Source organism: Protopterus annectens, chromosome 1.part0 (assembly GCF_019279795.1).
Source record: "Protopterus annectens isolate FY-2018-M chromosome 1.part0, PAN1.0, whole genome shotgun sequence".
NCBI lineage: Eukaryota > Metazoa > Chordata > Ceratodontiformes > Protopteridae > Protopterus > Protopterus annectens.
This window is the reverse complement of record NC_056725.1, coordinates 1,553,615,418-1,553,632,257: the sequence shown is the minus strand read 5'-3', so window position 1 is coordinate 1,553,632,257 and position 16,840 is coordinate 1,553,615,418. Positions and strand designations below refer to the sequence as shown.

The following is a 16,840-nucleotide window of genomic DNA, read 5'->3' as shown; positions in this document are numbered from 1 at the left end:
GAGGAGAAAGAGAGAACACTGTGTAGTACACGTCAGCTAAGTAATCCAGGATGACAGGAATGGAGGGTTGTGCCGTATTGGCCCCCTTAGCCTGGATCCAGGTGCAGAACCTTTTCCATTTATCTGCATAAGACTTTCTGGTGCTAGGGCATCTGGCCTCTTGGATAACATCCAGAACCTGTTTACTGAGGAGGGCAGATTGGTCGGGGGACAGGTTATAAGCCAATGCACCAAATTGACTGTCTGCAATTGGGAGTGCATACATTTCCCTTCCCTCTGGGTTAGGAGGTTGGGAATGTGAGGAAGATTCCATGGGGGTAGTGGGGACAGGCTGCGCAGCAAGGGGTACCAGTGCTGTCTGGGCCAGTCTGGAGCTGTGAGAATGGTCCTTGGGTTTTCCTCCCTTATTTTGATCAGTACCTTGGAAATGAGAGGTAGGGGAGGAAAGACAGACACAGATTTACTCCGGGGAAGGACAGGGCATATACTTTCCATGTCATGCAGTAATGCTTCCTGGTGCAGAGTTTGCTGAGCTGATGGTTGGTGTGGAAGGCAAAGAGGTTGATCTCCGGGGTTCCACATTTCTGAGTTATTAGCAAGAATGTGTTTCTGTTGAGCTGCCACTTGTGGGGGTCCAACAGTTTTCGGCTTAATTGATCTGCCAGGAAGTTGAGAGAGCCCAGCAGGTATTGTGCTAACAAGTGTAGATGCATGGAAGAGGCTGTGAACCAAAGGGCTATGACCAGCCTGCACAGCGGGTAGGAGTGAGTCCGTCCCTGCTTGTTGATGTACCACATCACTGTGGTGTTATCTGTTTTGAACAGGAGAACCCCTGGAGAGAGAAGAGGTTTGAAAGCTATCAAGGCCTGCTGCACAGCCATCATCTCTTTTAGATTGATGTGCAGAGGGAGTTGCTGGGGGTTCCATTGGCCCTGTATGCACCTGCCATCCAGGTGTGCACCCTAAGCGTAGTCTGATGCCTCTCTGGTGAGGGTCTGGGCGGCGGGGTGTGGTGAGAAGGGCAGTCCCTTGTTGTGGGAGCAGGATTTTGCCAACCAAAGAAATTCTTCCCTCAGGCAAAGAATAATAGGTATAAGAGTTTCTAGATCTTGAGTGTGATGACACCAAAGGCTCTTTAGGTACCATTGAAGTTTCCTCATGTGCAGTCTCGTATGAAATAAGGAGTATGCAAGATGCCATGAACCCCAGTGCTTGCAGGATTTCCCTTGCAGAAAGCTGGGGCCTGGTGGCCAGTTGAGAGAAGTAAGCTGATGGGAAACTCTGTTTCTCTGGTGTTAGGCATGCCATCTGGGATGGTGTGTCCAGACTTGCTTCCAGGAAGATTATCCTTTTGGTGGGTACCTATTTGGATTTCTTTTCGTCGACTGTCTACCCTAAGGAGGTTAGTAGGTCCTTTACAAAGGCCAGGTCTTTGGGCAGCTTTTCCTGGCTGTCTGCCTGAATAAGGCAGTCATCTAAGTAGGGGTAAATTTGGAGATTTCTTTGTCTGCAAAAAGCAATGGCCGGAGGCAGGCATTTTGTGAAAATTCTGGCAGCAGTAGATAAGCCAAAGGGAAGTGCAGAGAACTGAAAGTGTTGAGAGCCTGCCCTGAAGCGAAGATATTTTCTGCAAGACTCCCTGATGGGAATGTGAAGGTAGGCCTCTTTTAGGTCCAGGGTGACTAGCCAAGCGTCCTTGGACAGCATGGGTAGTGGCTGCTGGAGGGTGAGCATTTTGAATTTTGGGATCACTAGGAAGGTGATTAGAATGGATAGATCGAGGATGGGGCAGCAGGTGCCCTCTTTTCTGGGTACCAGAAAAAGTCTGGAGAAGAAGTCTTGGTCTATCTGCTCTGCAGGAACGTGTTCTACTGCTCCCAAAAAGAGTAGGGTATGGATTTGCTTTTGAGCCTCTGCCCACTGACTTGTTGGTAGATCTGGCATCCCTTTTGGGGTTGGAAGTGTGGAAAGAGAATTTGTACCACTGAGACACAATGTTCAGAACCCACTGATCCTTGGTAACGGTGGCCCAGGTGCTTGAGTGAAAGGAGAGTTTTCCTCCTACGGGTATGTGATAGTGGGCAGAGGCGAGGTAGGGAGGGGGTGAGTCATTGTGAGTTTTTCCCATAAGGGGGTGGCTTAGAACTCCCTGGTTTTGAAGTGGAGGCAGTCCACTGCTTAGACCTCTGCAATCTGTGGGACTGCTGTCTTGGAGGTCTGTTTCCCAGGGGTCTAGGCTGGCCCTGTTTACTACATGCAGGAAAGGACCAGTGCTTGGAAGGAAAATGCCTGCTGAACCTAGGGGGCTGTACCTGTAAGAAATCTAACAGTCTGCATAGATTTTGCTTTTTCTTCTATCTTTTTTAACACCTCCTCTGCTTTAGTACCAAATAAGTTATCTTTGTGCAACAGTGCATCCAACAATTTTGATTTGCCATGGTCTGGCAAGGGGGTGTTCCTTAAACCATGCATGTCTTCTAATGACAGATCCAGTGACTGCTGCCCTGCAAGAAGCTTCTAGGGCGTCAAAACCACAGTGCAAAGTGTGTTTAGTTACTTGACCAGCAGAGTGCATTAATTCCTGTAAATCTTTAGATTCTGCCCATGCAGGGAAGGAAGAAATTCTTTGCTTAAGGAGTTCCAAGGTATGCTGCTGATATTTAAGCATATGGAACTGACAATTTAGTGCCCTGATAGCAAGAGTAGCTGAGGTGCATACTTTTTTCACCCCATCTGTCCAGTGCTCTGGAATCCCTGTCTGAGGGGTGGGATTCTTAGATGAAGAAGCTTTAACCCCTTTTGGGCCTTGAGTAATGACCTCAGGGTCCGCAGCTGTGTTTTTAAAGAGATATTTGTGAGAGTCAGGGACTCTAATACCCGTCTGGCTTTTTGGGAGCAGGAGGGAGGGTGTCTGGAGTCAAGCTGGATTCAAGGAAGACATCATCTACCATATCTACAACTTGGGGGCTGGCTAAGGGCCTGTGCTGTGGAAGGTCCAGGAACTCTCTGAGTCTCTTTTTAGACTGTGGGTAGTCTTGACTCTCCCATTTGAAATGCTCTCAAAGTATCCAGGGTTTCCCCAAAGGAGAATTCCTCTGGGGGAGACGCTGAAGGAATAGATTCCTCTGCATTAGAATCCTCATGTCGAGAGGGGCTGCATGTCTTCATAGTCAGATGTATCACATTCATGACTCTTGTTCAGACAAAACATCTGGAGACAGATCTCTCTTTTTGAGGGAGTGGTTTGGCTTCCCCTAATCAGCATGATAAGGTCTTCTGCCATTTTAAGCATTTGTGACTGAGGCAAGGGAGCAGGTGTCAAAGAATGGCTGGAAGTCTGTTTCTTGAGGGTGGTTCGACCCTTGGGCCTAAGGAACTCTGTTGTTTTAGAAAGAACAGTAGCCGTGAAAGAAGGTGCCGGTTTATGTCTGGATTCAGTGTTGCGAAGGACTTCCTTGGAAGCTGGTGCCTGCACAGTGGCTCCGGACCCATCCAAGGTAGAGACGACCGCAGGATCCTTAGAAGAAGAAGAGTTCTACGACATACCAGACACCGAAAGGGTCTCGGTAGAAGCCTGAGAATTACCTGAAGCAGGCATCAGGGGCTGGGAAAGCACCTCACTGAGTTCCGGAGGAGTGACGACCAGCTTAACGGTAGCGCCGTTGGAAGGTTTAGTCCTGTGCGGTCTGTCTCAGTCTTTACGTTTATTTTGGAAGGTCTGCTGTCAGATGGCTTACGGAAGCCATATCAAAATTCGAGGACTGTAAACAGAAATATCTGGCTAGAATAAGGGCCCGACGATGAACAGTTCTGGCGTTAAAGCACAGAAGCGACAGCGAGGAACTTCCGTGTTCTGGGCATAGACAAATGATGCAGTAGGAGTGGAAGTCCCGGTGTGGTATTTGCTTTCCACAGGCGAGACAATTAACTTTTTCTGACATCAGTTAGTGCAAGAAAAAAGGATCCCCAACGGCTTATTTAGCTTTAGAAGACCAACTAATTCGGAAACGAAACTCAGGTAGCGGCCGACCGGCACTCGTTCTAACTACTACTGCTTCAGGCTCCACGGGAAGAAAGACTGCTGTAATGCCATCTGCTGCCTTCCTTTATACCACTGACGACCTGATGTCAGTCTTCAGGCGACAGCAACCAAAGCAGAAATACTAAGTCTCTGGTATTCAGGCCGACCGAGGGCTACTGATGACTGCAACAGTGAAACACGAAGAACATCTGTTGTTTCAGATATTAACAACTGGACTGGTGAGCTGAATAATGTCAGCCAAAGAACAAACAGAACACTTTAGAAAGTGATGCGAATATTGTCTGCAAAGATCATTCAACCCCTATAAAACAAGACGATGCCCCTGATAACTTTGGAATTCTGGATGCAAATATTCAGCAATCTGAGGATACGGTTTGTTTAGAAGGAAACAAAAACAGAAAGGAAGAAGTTCACAACATACAACACGGAAGAAAAATAAACTGATTAATGTCTGTAAAGTAAACAGAATATGTACTAAAAAGGACACTGCTGTATGTAACACACATTAAAGGGAATATCTTTCCATCAGAAAACCTTTTTCAGTCTACAGAAAAAGGCATCATTTTCCCAAAAGAGAAAATAGAAAAAAGAAGCAAGGGGCAGGTGAAAAGGAAGAAATCAAAACTGAACGTGGAAGGACTGAAGAACATTACTGTATGAAAAAAGTAGAGAAAAAGAGATGTTGGATTACATGGCTCAAGCTCAAAGCCAGCTGGATGACAATTTAATACACAATGAAAACAGTGGGATTAATAAGACTAATGGTGATGAAGCTCTATCCCTTCATAACAACTGATAGAGCAGATATCACTGTATTAGAAGCTGAAGATTCTTCAGTGCTGGTCAACAAAGATACTCTTGTAACTGGAGATACAAGTATCAGTTCCTCTAATAACTGAATCTGCAGAGATACTTGCCAGGAGCAAAAACAGAATATGTGAGACAAGCCTTGGAATGCCTTAATGTAAGGAAGTACAGATCCGTTTTTATTCATGTTGGTACAAATTGTGTCATCCGCAAGGTTTCTCTGACTGTTAGTACGGAAGTGACAGCCCTCTTAGATAGTATAGCTTGTACTGGTGTTAGGACATATTTTTCAAAAATCACCTATAGAAAGGATAGTCAGGTCACCATGAATGACAAGATTTTTGGGGGTAAATACCTACATGGAAAAAATGTCCTGTTTTAAAAAATGGAAACGTGTAGAGCATCCAAGTCTAGTTTTGGGCACACATGTTCAGATAGGATGGCGGGCATTTGTCAAGATTAGGGAAGAGAATTTTTGCAGCAGATATTTTGCAATATTTGACAAACACTAGGCAGGACTTTAGCCAAGTCGAAAATATAATAGCTCACACAGCAACATTTGATGCATCTCTGATGGTTGTTAATGTTAGGAGCATTAATAACGTTTTTTTATTAGAAAATTTGCTACATTCCCACAAGACTGATGTTATTGTTCGTGAAATATGGTTAAAAAGAACAATGACTGGAAACCAGTTCTGTCAGGGTATAAATGTTTTTACTGTAACAGACATTATAACAAACGCCAGGTGGAGATGCTATGATAGGTATTAAAGATAATTATGAGACCTGTGATTATTACCTGTTCAATGATAACACCAATACTATAGACTGTGTAACTGACAATAAAGACAAGCCTGGAACATATAACAATTGTTGGAGTGTACAGACCACCAAAGTCAAGTGCAGATGACCTAGAGGAATTTGTACATTTCTTGCATGAAACATAGGAGGGAAGAATAACATTAGCTGGGTACTTAAATTTAACAGAAACAGACTGGAATAATATTGATACAATAGTGTTAATAAGGAAATTATTCACACATATATTCAGGAACAACAATTGATTCAGACTGTAAAAAAAACTAAAGGGATGGAACATACTACACATTGTTTGTGTTCCTAAATAAATTGATACTTCAAGTCAAGTTTTACCACCGTTGACGTTCATGTGATCATGGGGTTATAAAGGTTAATTTGTCGCTAGATAATTCTGCCAAACTGAAATCTAAACCAATGCACAGAAGTGGAAACAAAACAGTCACTATGTAAAACCAACTGAAGTGAGGTGTTCAGTGTAAAAAATATAGTTAGAATGTGGAATGTTTTGAAAGAGAAAGTGTTAGAGTGCAAAAAATAAAAAAAAGTTCATCAGAATCTAGACATACAAAGTCAGGGGGATATATTTTCATAAGAACAAGATATCCGACTAAGTGAGTGACAACAAAAATATAAGAAATGGAAGAAAGATTGAACTACAATTTTGAAAAGTGAAATACACAAGCTGGACAAACAGATTAAGCGTAGTGTGAGACAAGATCAAGAAAAATTTGAAGAAAATTTATAGAAGGATATTGAGCATAATAGGAAACCTATTTATAGATACATAAGAAGTGGAAGGAGTAAAGACATAAATTGATAAACTGCGAAGATGCTAAAATTTATTCTCACACAACAAATCATAGATAAATTTACAAACTCTTAGGCAAAACAGTATGGCTCCACAAAAGGGGTGAGAAGTTGTCCTAGTGACATCCAGGTAACCCCAGATACTGGAATCAAATTAGATTACATTGAAAAAGAACTGCACAAACTGGATCCAAACAAAGCACAGGGAGGAGACAAAATTAGTAACAATGACCTGAGAACACTTCAGCAAGAACTTACAGTACCAATATATCTATTATTCACTAGGTCATAAAAATATGGGGAGATTCCTCAAGATTGGAAATATGGGCTTATTAAACCTGTCTAATGGAAAGGGAAGTAGACAAACCTAGAGTCATATAGACCCTTAAGTCTGCTTTCATGTTGGGGAGAAATAATGGAGAAGGTAATATTGGATAAGTTATTGTCAGAATTCGACAGGCTGGAACTTGAAACCATATATCAGCATGCATATGTTGAAACTAGATCTATTACCACCTGAATGATGTTCTATAACAATATAATAACAGCTATGAATGAAAACTTGTGCTATGATGCAATTTATATAGAATTAACTTCAGCATTTGACATGGTTATACACAAAACACTGATCAATAAATTAGTACAGTTGATAGCAATCTCTCATTTGACAACCACGTGGCCTAAGTGGTTAGAAAAACATTTTATATAGCCCACCTAATCATGAAGGGATTCACATCTGGATCAGGGGAGGTCATCGTGCCTCTTTACTCATCCCTCATCAGGCCCATAATTGAGTACAATGTCCCCTTTGGGATGTACCTTACCAGACACCTGCAGCAACTGGAAAGACCCCAAAAGTACCTCACCAAGAGGATCAAAGGGCTCAAACAGATGCCATATGCTGCCCGATTAAAGACACTCCAGCTCTACTCAGTGGCATACCGCCTGTTCAGAGGCCATCTGTGCCTGACGTATAAAGCCATGTCCAACCTGGAATTAATGGACATGCTGCACCTCAGAAAATCAAAATCCCATCGAGCTACGCGCTCGAGAGACTTGAACCTCAGCACTGAAATAAATAGGACATGCTGGAGGGACAGATTCATAACCCAGAGGCTCCCTTCACTCTGGAATAAAATCCCAGTCCAGGTTAGGCAGAGTCCCTCATTGACTCTCTTCAAGAAGAATCTTGATGAGTGGATGGGAGATTGTAGGTTTACCCCGGGTATCACTTCTGTGTCACTGTTAGGCAGAGGCACAGTATACTAACCTCGAAAAAGGGCATAGCAAAATAAATTTAAAATGGGTGGCGAAAGCCAAACACATTCTGGCTAGGCTTATAAATGCCCTAGGGCAGATAGCCTAGTATGAACCTATGAATAGATAGGTCCAGTATTGGTCTCCAGGCTTTGTCCAGTATTAGTCTCCAGGCTTTGTCCTTTCTGGGTACTAAGAACAGTCTTGAATAGAATCTGTGACCCTGCTCTTGTTCTGGTACTTGTTGAAAGGCCCTCATCTTGTTCTGATACTTGTTGAATGGCCCTCATGTCCATGAGGGATGAAACTTGTTTTTGTGCCTCTGCCCATTGATTGCGTGGCAGGTATGGCATACCGTTTTGCCTTGGCAGGGTATGAAAGTGGAACCTGTAGCCTTTATTTAGAACCCATTTGTCCTGGGTGATCATGTGCCAATTGTGTGAAAAAAGTGCTAGCTTTCCCCCCCAAAGGGGCTGCCAAAAGATAAGTGCTTGGTGCTGTAAGTGGAAAGTCATTGACACTGTTTCCTGTATGGCTGTGATTTTTCCTCTTCGCTCTTGGAGGTAGAAGCACCCCATTGTTTAGGCCTGCATGAGCCTTGCGGCTGTGATCTTCCTCTAGGGTGTCTGTATCTGCCCCTTTGTGGTCAGACACTGGAAAGAACCAATTTTTTGTAGACCAGTTCCTGCTAAATCTGGGAAGCTGTACCTGCAAGAAATCCTTGACTGTTTGCATAGATTTAGCCTTGGCCTCCATTTTCTTCAACACCTCTTCTGCTTTAGCACCAAACAAAGCATCATGCTGTAAAGGAGAGTCTAATAGTTTTGCTTTAACATGATCTGGCAAATTTTGTTCTTTTAACCAAGCATGTCTCCTAATGACAGAACCTGTAACAGCGGCCCTGCAGGAGGCCTCAAGAGAATCAAAACCACATTGCAAAGTATGCTTTCCAACTTGTTCAGCTGCATGCAATAAATCCTGCATTTCTTTATTGTCTGCACATTTTGTATTTGCTGGTATTTTCTGTTTAAGCAACGATATAAGATATTGCTGGTACTTAAGCATATGAAATTGGCAATTTAAGGCTCTTACAGCCAAGGTAGCAGAGATATAAATCTTTTTGCCCCATTTGTCTAGGGCCCTAGAATCCTTATTGGAGGGAATAGGATTTTTTGCAGTAGAAGCCTTGACCCCTTTGGGATCCTGAGAGATGGTTTCTGGGTCCGCTGCAGGGTTCTTAGAGAAATGTATGTGAATCAGGAACCCTGTAGTATCTGTCTGGCTTAACATGAGCTGGCGGTAAAGAGTCTGGAGAAAAACTGGACTCTGTAAATACATAATCTACAATGTCTAAAACAGGCGGGATAGCAAGGGGCCTGTGTGGGGGCAATAAAAGGAAATCTCTGAGCCTTTTCTTGGATTCTGAGTAATCTTGGCTCTCCCAGTGGAAATTCTCTCTCATAGTATGCAGTGTTTCCCCAAAAGAATAATCCTCAGGAGGAGAGGCTGAAGGGATAGATTCTTCAGCATCAGAATCCTCATAGGCAGGAATAGAGTAATCCTGTTCAGAGGAGGAATCAGAGGAAATGGAAACCTGGTCTGAAGATTCATATTCTAACTCTTGCCTAGGCCTCTTTTCAGGAGGGGGATGAGAACCCCTGATCAAAGTGATAAGGTCTTCGGCCATTTTAAGCATCTGTTTTTTAGGCATGGAGGCCAGTCCAGTTGAATGCTGTACTTGTTTCTTTGTCTTTGTAGCTGAAGTAGGTTTCACATATAACTGTGTAGGCCTGAAAACACCCTCAGAAGCCGATGCCTGCTCAGCGGCTCCGGACCCATCTGAGAGAATAGTTTCAGAGTGTCCAATCGGCTCCACGTGAGAGTCGGAAGCGGCCTATGGTTCTGAGGTAGTGGGCATCAGGGGCTGCGAAAGCGCCTCACTGAGAACCGGCGACAGGCCTAGAAGCCTCGTCGTCGGTTTTGGATCTCGGATGTCTGTCCTTTTCTTTTCATTTTTTGTAAATTCCGGTAGTCGGCTGATCCGACGGCATTATATAATTAAATCATCTGCCAAAGTAATAAAATGGGAATCGTACCGACGCTTAATAGTGCGCTGGTTAAATCTAGCACAAAACCGACAACTAGCAATGTTATGGTCAGGGCCTAGGCAAGGAATACAGTAAGAATGAAAATCCTTATGAGGTATTTGCTTCTCACAAGTAATACAGTTATCAATTTTTTCTGACATCAGTCTGGAGCAAGAAAAAAGTTTCCCCAACGGGGTACTTAGCTTGAATGAAGACTTCGGATCTGAAATTCGAATTTGAAAACTTCAGGAGTTGGTCGACCGGCACTTGCAAACTGCTTTTGCTTCGGGCACCGCACGGCAAGAAAAATTGAAGAAAATGGTGTCGGCTGCATCTTATATACCCCTGGCGCACTGACATCAGGGAAGAGGCGACAGCAACCGACGCCAGACCTAGACTTTGGAACTCAGGCCGACTGCGGGTAGCCTGCCAGTAGGATAACCCAATTGTAATGACTGCAACAGTGAAACATGATGAACATGGAGATGGAGGGGTATTAGGGGTAAGGGGAGGAGCTTGGAGTTCGGATAAGATGCTGGTGAAACTGCCATCTTGGATCTGATCCGGATCTAACATCCCGCAGGTTGATGATGAAATGAAGTTAACTACTTCAGATCAAAGTTTTTATCAAGAGACATGTTATGCAGCTATTCCCTGATGTCAGATTGTAGCTGCTAAATCCTCAGCCACAATACCCTGCACTGGAAGCTGTATCCACAGCATCACAGATGCACCTGATCATGTGCTTACCCTACGTTTTGACGTCTATAAGTCAAGCCTGGAAACTTGTACTTTGAGGGTCTCATTTGTTGGAAGGTTCTCCACCTGGTTGGAGATTGCAGTTAGGTATTCTGCCACAGGAGTCTGTCAAGTAACAGGTGTGAAGACAAAAGTAGCTGATGGACAAGACCACCTTTATGAATCTAAGATTTTACTTTCCCAGTTATTACAGAGAGTTTTGGGACTAAGCAGTGTTGTTTTACCAAGGTAAGACTTTGCCACAAGAAATATCTGCTGGAGGGGAGTTTGACGGAACAGTTCTCTGAATTATAACCCAGAGGGGAAGATAAATAGGAAGAGTTCCGCTCATCTTCCTCATCACCAGACAAAGAGGAATCAGACTCCCTGGGAAGGAAAGCAACTCTTATTTAGCAGATGGCAATGCTCACTGCTGGTGTAGAAAATCGAAAGCAAAAAGCACAACAGGATACAGCAATGGATATCCAAATTAAGAGGAAACCAGTGAACAGGAAGCAATTGGTCAGGTGCCATATCAAGATATTTTTCAGCCTTCCACAGGAAACCAGTATAAACATTCACTTGAAGCTAGACAGCCAGGAAAGGAACAGGAAACTGTGGAAACATTGATGCATTCAACACTGAGGAGTGACAGGCCAGTGAGTTCCCATATGACAGCAACGGATGGCACAGGATGAAATTGAAGAGAAGGTGCCACAGGAAGATGCTGTAGAACTTTCTATAGAATGCCTGCAGGAAACGGAAAACAAGAGATATGCCCGCAGTATGGAAGAAAAAGAGCTAAGAGAAGAGTTGCTTGACTTAACACACACAGATAGCTATATTAAGATCAATGAGAGAAATAGACTGCAGAAGGTCAATAAAACCCAGAAGTCTGATAAAACAAATGAATGCAGTAATTAGGACTGTCCATAGAGATCCATGGGACATAACAGAAGTAAACAGGATATATTACTGCACTGCTAAATTAATAACCGATAAAGTTCTACCACAAGAACACAGGGTAGCGAGGGAAAGGAAGGGGAGAAATCGAATACCATGTTCAAGAGAAATCTTGACCAATGGATGGGAGATCGCAGATATACCCCAGGGATTACCTCAGTGTCACTGCTCAACAGAGGCACAGCAAAATAATGGGTATAGTTCCCCATACTAAGAAAGGGTGTGATAAGCAACAGTATTAGAAGAGCTAGGATCTAAATGCCCTATCACAGATAGCCTAGTATGAACCTATGAACCTATGAACCTATTATGGAAGTATCAAATAGAGCAAACTATAAAGCAATTAATACAAGAAGTGTCACTGTTAGAAGACTATAAAAGAGGGAATAGATCAAGAGAAATACTAAGAAAGACAGATGTGATAAAAGCAATGCGCAGTATTAGAAGAGACCAGGATCTATCATGCACTATCACAGAGACCAGGATCTATCATGCACTATCACAAATAAACTAAACATTTCAACACAGGTGGTAAAACTCAGAAGATACACAGATAAATATAAACAAAAAGTACAAAACAAGCCATTTATTAATGACCCAAAAAGTTTTATAGAGAACTGGGAAACAAGATAAAAGGAACTGAAAGACCGCCAAAAAATGAGGAAATAGAAACATTTTGGAGAAGTACCTCTGAAGATCCTGTGGAACATAGATGCTAAATGGACAGAAGTAAAAGAAAGAAGAAGTTTAAAGGTGCAGGATATGAAATGGGATCAAGTAACAGCCAGAGAGATTGAAACAAAGTTAAGAAAAGCCTCTAACTGGAAAACCTCAGGCCCAAATGCAAAACCTAACTTTTGGTAAAAGGTATGAACATTTCTGCAAAACGATTTAGCCACGAGTAAGAGCTATTTATATGCGCACCCTGAACAGACACTAACCTGGCTAACAGGCAAAACAATGCTCCTACTTAAGAGTGAACCTGCAAGCTACTCTAAAAAATCATAGGCCAATAACTTGCCTTCCGACGACGTATAAACTATTACATGGGAATTGATGGAAACACAGTTTATAGTCATTTAGAAGAAAACAATTATGGCAGTAGAACAAAAGGGCAATAAAAGAAAGTCATACAGAACAAAGGATCACTGGCTGTTAAAGTCATACTGAAGAGCTGTAAAAAGGGGAAGAATTTAAGTATGGCATGGATTGATAAAAAAGCATTTGATAGTATCCCACATTCATGGATTGGAGAGTGCTTAAAAATGTATAAGATACACCCTACACTGGTCGACTACATTGCAGTGACAGACCACTTTGTCATTAACCCATGATAAAGGACAGATTATTATTCCAGGGATAAAAATTCAAAGGAGGATATATAATAGAATACAATACAAAGTGTAAAGACTTCTCATCTTCTCTTTGTTGATTATTTGAAACTGTATAGCTCATCAGATGATGAAATGAAAGCACAGCTGCAGGTTGTCAAAACGTTTTCAGATGATAAGAATGTCATGCATGGTCTTGATAAGTGTACAAATGCAACCTTTAAAGCAGGAAAACTGCAGCACCAAGAAAACATCAGTTTGGGACAATAATGGGATACAGAAGAACTTGAGCATGAGGGAGTGTATAAATATTTGGGAATTGATGAAGGATCAACAATAAAACATGAACAAATACGAATGAAAGTAAAGAATACTTTAGAAGACTTAAATTAATCCTGAAAACAGCATTGACATCTAAGTACAAAATCCAAGCTATAAACCAATTTGCTCTTCCTGTCCTAACTTACAGTTTTGGAAAGATTGACTGGACCCAAAATGTGTTGGCTAGATTAGACAGGAAAACAAAAAGGATGCTTCATGCTCACCAAATGATTTATAAAAATTAATTTATACCAAGATTATATATTCCCCACTCCGAAGGAAGGATGGGCTTCCTTGAAACTGATTACATGTATAGATCTGCAATCGTGGGACTCCACACATCTGCTTGATCTCACAAGACCCAAAGTTAGTGAAAGTTTTGAAGCATGAGGAGAATAAATCTAAAATGACTTATCTGCTTAATCCAGCAGAAGCATATCAGTGTCAAGCAGGAACTGAAATCAAACCAGAAGTAGATAAAAATCTGAATGTGCCAAAAAACAAAAGAAAGACTGTAAGATGAAGGACCAGATGAGAAGGCAAGGAATGTGGAAAAAGCAAAAATATAGTTTCAAGTATAGAAAACTTCTGGAAGAACCTCATGTTGATCAGGAACAAACGCAGAAATGGTTAAGGAGAGGCAAATTTAAACCAAGAGATGAAAGGTTAATATTGGCAGCCCAACACAGATGGCTACGTACATGCTGGTTTACAAAGTCCATTGAAAATGTGGGAGAAACAGACAAATGTAGGTTTTGTAAAACCGAACTGTTAACAGTCACACAGCTCGTTGCTGGTTGTGACATACTAAAGGCAGAAGGACTGTATACTGAAAGGCATAATAATGTGGCAAGACTGTTGCACTGGGGATTGTGCAAACATTATGGTATTGAAGTGGCTGAAAAACACCGAAAACATGAGTCACAAAGCAAAATTGAAAATGATGAAGTTTATATCACATGGGACCATCCATTACCAACAATTTAAAAGATAGATGCTAGAAAACTGAATACAGTGGTCCAAGAAAAGGCGACAAAAGAAGCACTGATCACTGAAATTGCTAAACCCAGTGACTATAGTGTCTTGCATACAGACAAAGTCATAAAACATCAGGATCTGCAGGCAGAAACGAGTGCAATGTAGAAGAAAGATACCTAGACAGTTCCAATAGTAGTAGGAACAATGGGTCTTACAAAAAAGAACCTACAATTGTATCTAGATATGTTACCAATCCATGTAACACTGTACTAATTGCAGGAGTCATCCCCGGGCACATTGCGGGAGCTGTGAAGAGCACTTTTGGCTGACATTAAAGATTGAAACAATACTAATTTCATGAACTTCAACTGTACTTTGACTTAGGAATGGGGTCCATTCCCGTCATGGTATTAGAAACCCAAAAGATTTGGAGAAAATTAAAAAAATACTGGGAGCTCTGTCAGCATACAAGTCCTTAACAAGCCTGAACTCCTGTACGAACAAGACTCATCGAGGCAGGGATTCTTAGGAAAGCAGAGATGCAAACAGTGTGTGTTGTACATATGAAGAGTCTCAGGAAAAAGGACCTAAGAAAGATAAGTATGGAAGACGCTTTCTGCACCTTCACAGCTGACATGAAGGCCCCCTATACTTCAAACTATTTAAGGAAGTGGCCTTTCTTGTGCACCTTCTGTAGGGGCTGCTGTTTGTTTGTGAGGCTGCATAATGGCCTTCAGCTTCTTCTGAGCCAGACAAGCACAAAGTATGACCTCTTTATTCACATGTACTTAACAGATAAAACCTGCAGAGATGTGGCAGTCTGCTGGAAGTAAGCATTTAAATGGGTCTTCGTAAGGGATCTGGCACCCCCAACTATTAAGTCTCTTCAGACCTATACTAAGCATGCTCTGGGACACAAACCCAGTTTCTGTTCAAATCTTCAACAGCAAAAAGTACAAATGAAGAAAGAAATAAATGGAAGAAAGAAAAAAGCAAATTTCCCCCGATGTACAAGTTATCTTTTGGAGACTTGCAACAACAGAAGCTCTGGAGCACAATCTAGATCAAGCAGCTTGTTAAATTTCTCTCCAAGATGTGCATATGCACGCATCAAAAAATAAATGGAAGTATACTTAGGCTGAATCCCTTGTTATCCAGCGAGACAGGCTTGTGTCCTCAAGTTGGGGAGAACTCAGCCCATGCCAAGACATCTGCAAAGCTCTGGCAGTCAGGCAGAACAGACAGACATCTGCCTCTAGCTAATTCCAACATATTAAGAATTCTGCTGAAACAGTGATCCACATGAATAATAATGGGAGACTTCTGTTCCTGTCTGCAAGTGAGAAGACAGGTCTCAGTCATCTTGTGCCTTTTGCATTTGGGGGCAGTGTTGAAATTATAGCACTTTCATCAATCTTTGTTACTTGTGCTCGTTCCCAATGCAAAACAGGCAGCATCGCCAGTGAGGCTTCTGGATGGAAAATGGCTTGACAACAGCAGAAAAACGTACAAGGGAAGACTCAAAAGTTTAATCAACACCAAATGGAAAAACTTATGACAAGTGCTAGATTAATATCTGCAATGTGTGAGCAGTGAGATGGCACACAATCCTAAAACCCAACTCTTGATGCCATGCATATGTTCACTGGAAGAGTTCATGTCCTTTAATACAGGAAACTTGAAAATAAAACCTGTGATGAAAATACCTAACCACCAACCACTCCTGAGTATTCCTCCTTCTAGGAAGACAAAGAAAAACTTATCAAAAATGATGCCTTCTAAGGACTACACAGGAAGACATTCTGCTGCAATAACATTTTTTTTAAAAAACTTTCTTGTTCTTTCTGATAATGGTCAGATTACAGTTTCAGCACAGCTATATTTCATGGCATTAGTACCTTGGTCCAAGACAGCAAGAACACAGCCCATCAGGTGAAACAATAACAATGGAATGATGTACTAATGAAAATGCCCAATGTTTCAAAACACCAATTTTATGAAATAAAATCTAGCAAACAAAAAATACTGCTGCAGACTGCTGTATTTTAACACAGATACAATTTGCTTCATATAATGCAGACAAATTAACTGCAGCAGCAAGGAAGGACCTAGCTTTTACATTAACAAACATGAAACTTTAAATCTGAAAGTTTTCATTATTTAACAGCAGTTGCTTGGAAATCTGCTACTAACGTGTTTTTTCAAACTATGTATGCCATGGTGAAAAAGATAACCCCAATGAAAATCAAATAAATCCAGTATATATATATATATATATATATATATATATATATATATATATATATATATATATATATATATATATATTTATTTTATTTCATTTTTTTTACACAAACCAACTGACGAATGCATTTCACTGACAGAAGAACTGAATATTCAGGGAAACCTGTCAATACTCAACAAAACGAAAGCAAATAATGCATTTCTTGAGGAGATACTGGATAAACTTATAAAAAAAAATTATGTCCTAACCACAATAAAATGTTGTGGAAGAACAGAATGAGATGTGGCAAACCACCATTTTTTTACTGAAATCTTTACATAATCTGCTACATAAGCTGGCACATAGGTTAACACTCCAAGCTGCTCCCTCAACCCTAATTTGCTTCGTGTGTCCCTAAGCAAGTTACTTAACCAGACATTACTCACAGATTGCTCCTGAAAAAGAA

The 16,840-nt window shown here is 41.6% G+C and overlaps 1 protein-coding gene across 1 annotated transcript in view; it reads right to left on the bottom strand.

The window, feature by feature from the left end:
* MAP3K4 (mitogen-activated protein kinase kinase kinase 4) overlaps nt 1-16,840 on the bottom strand; it is a gene marked incomplete in the record, with an annotated part of 2,414,579 nt that overhangs the window by 1,115,123 nt on the left and 1,282,616 nt on the right.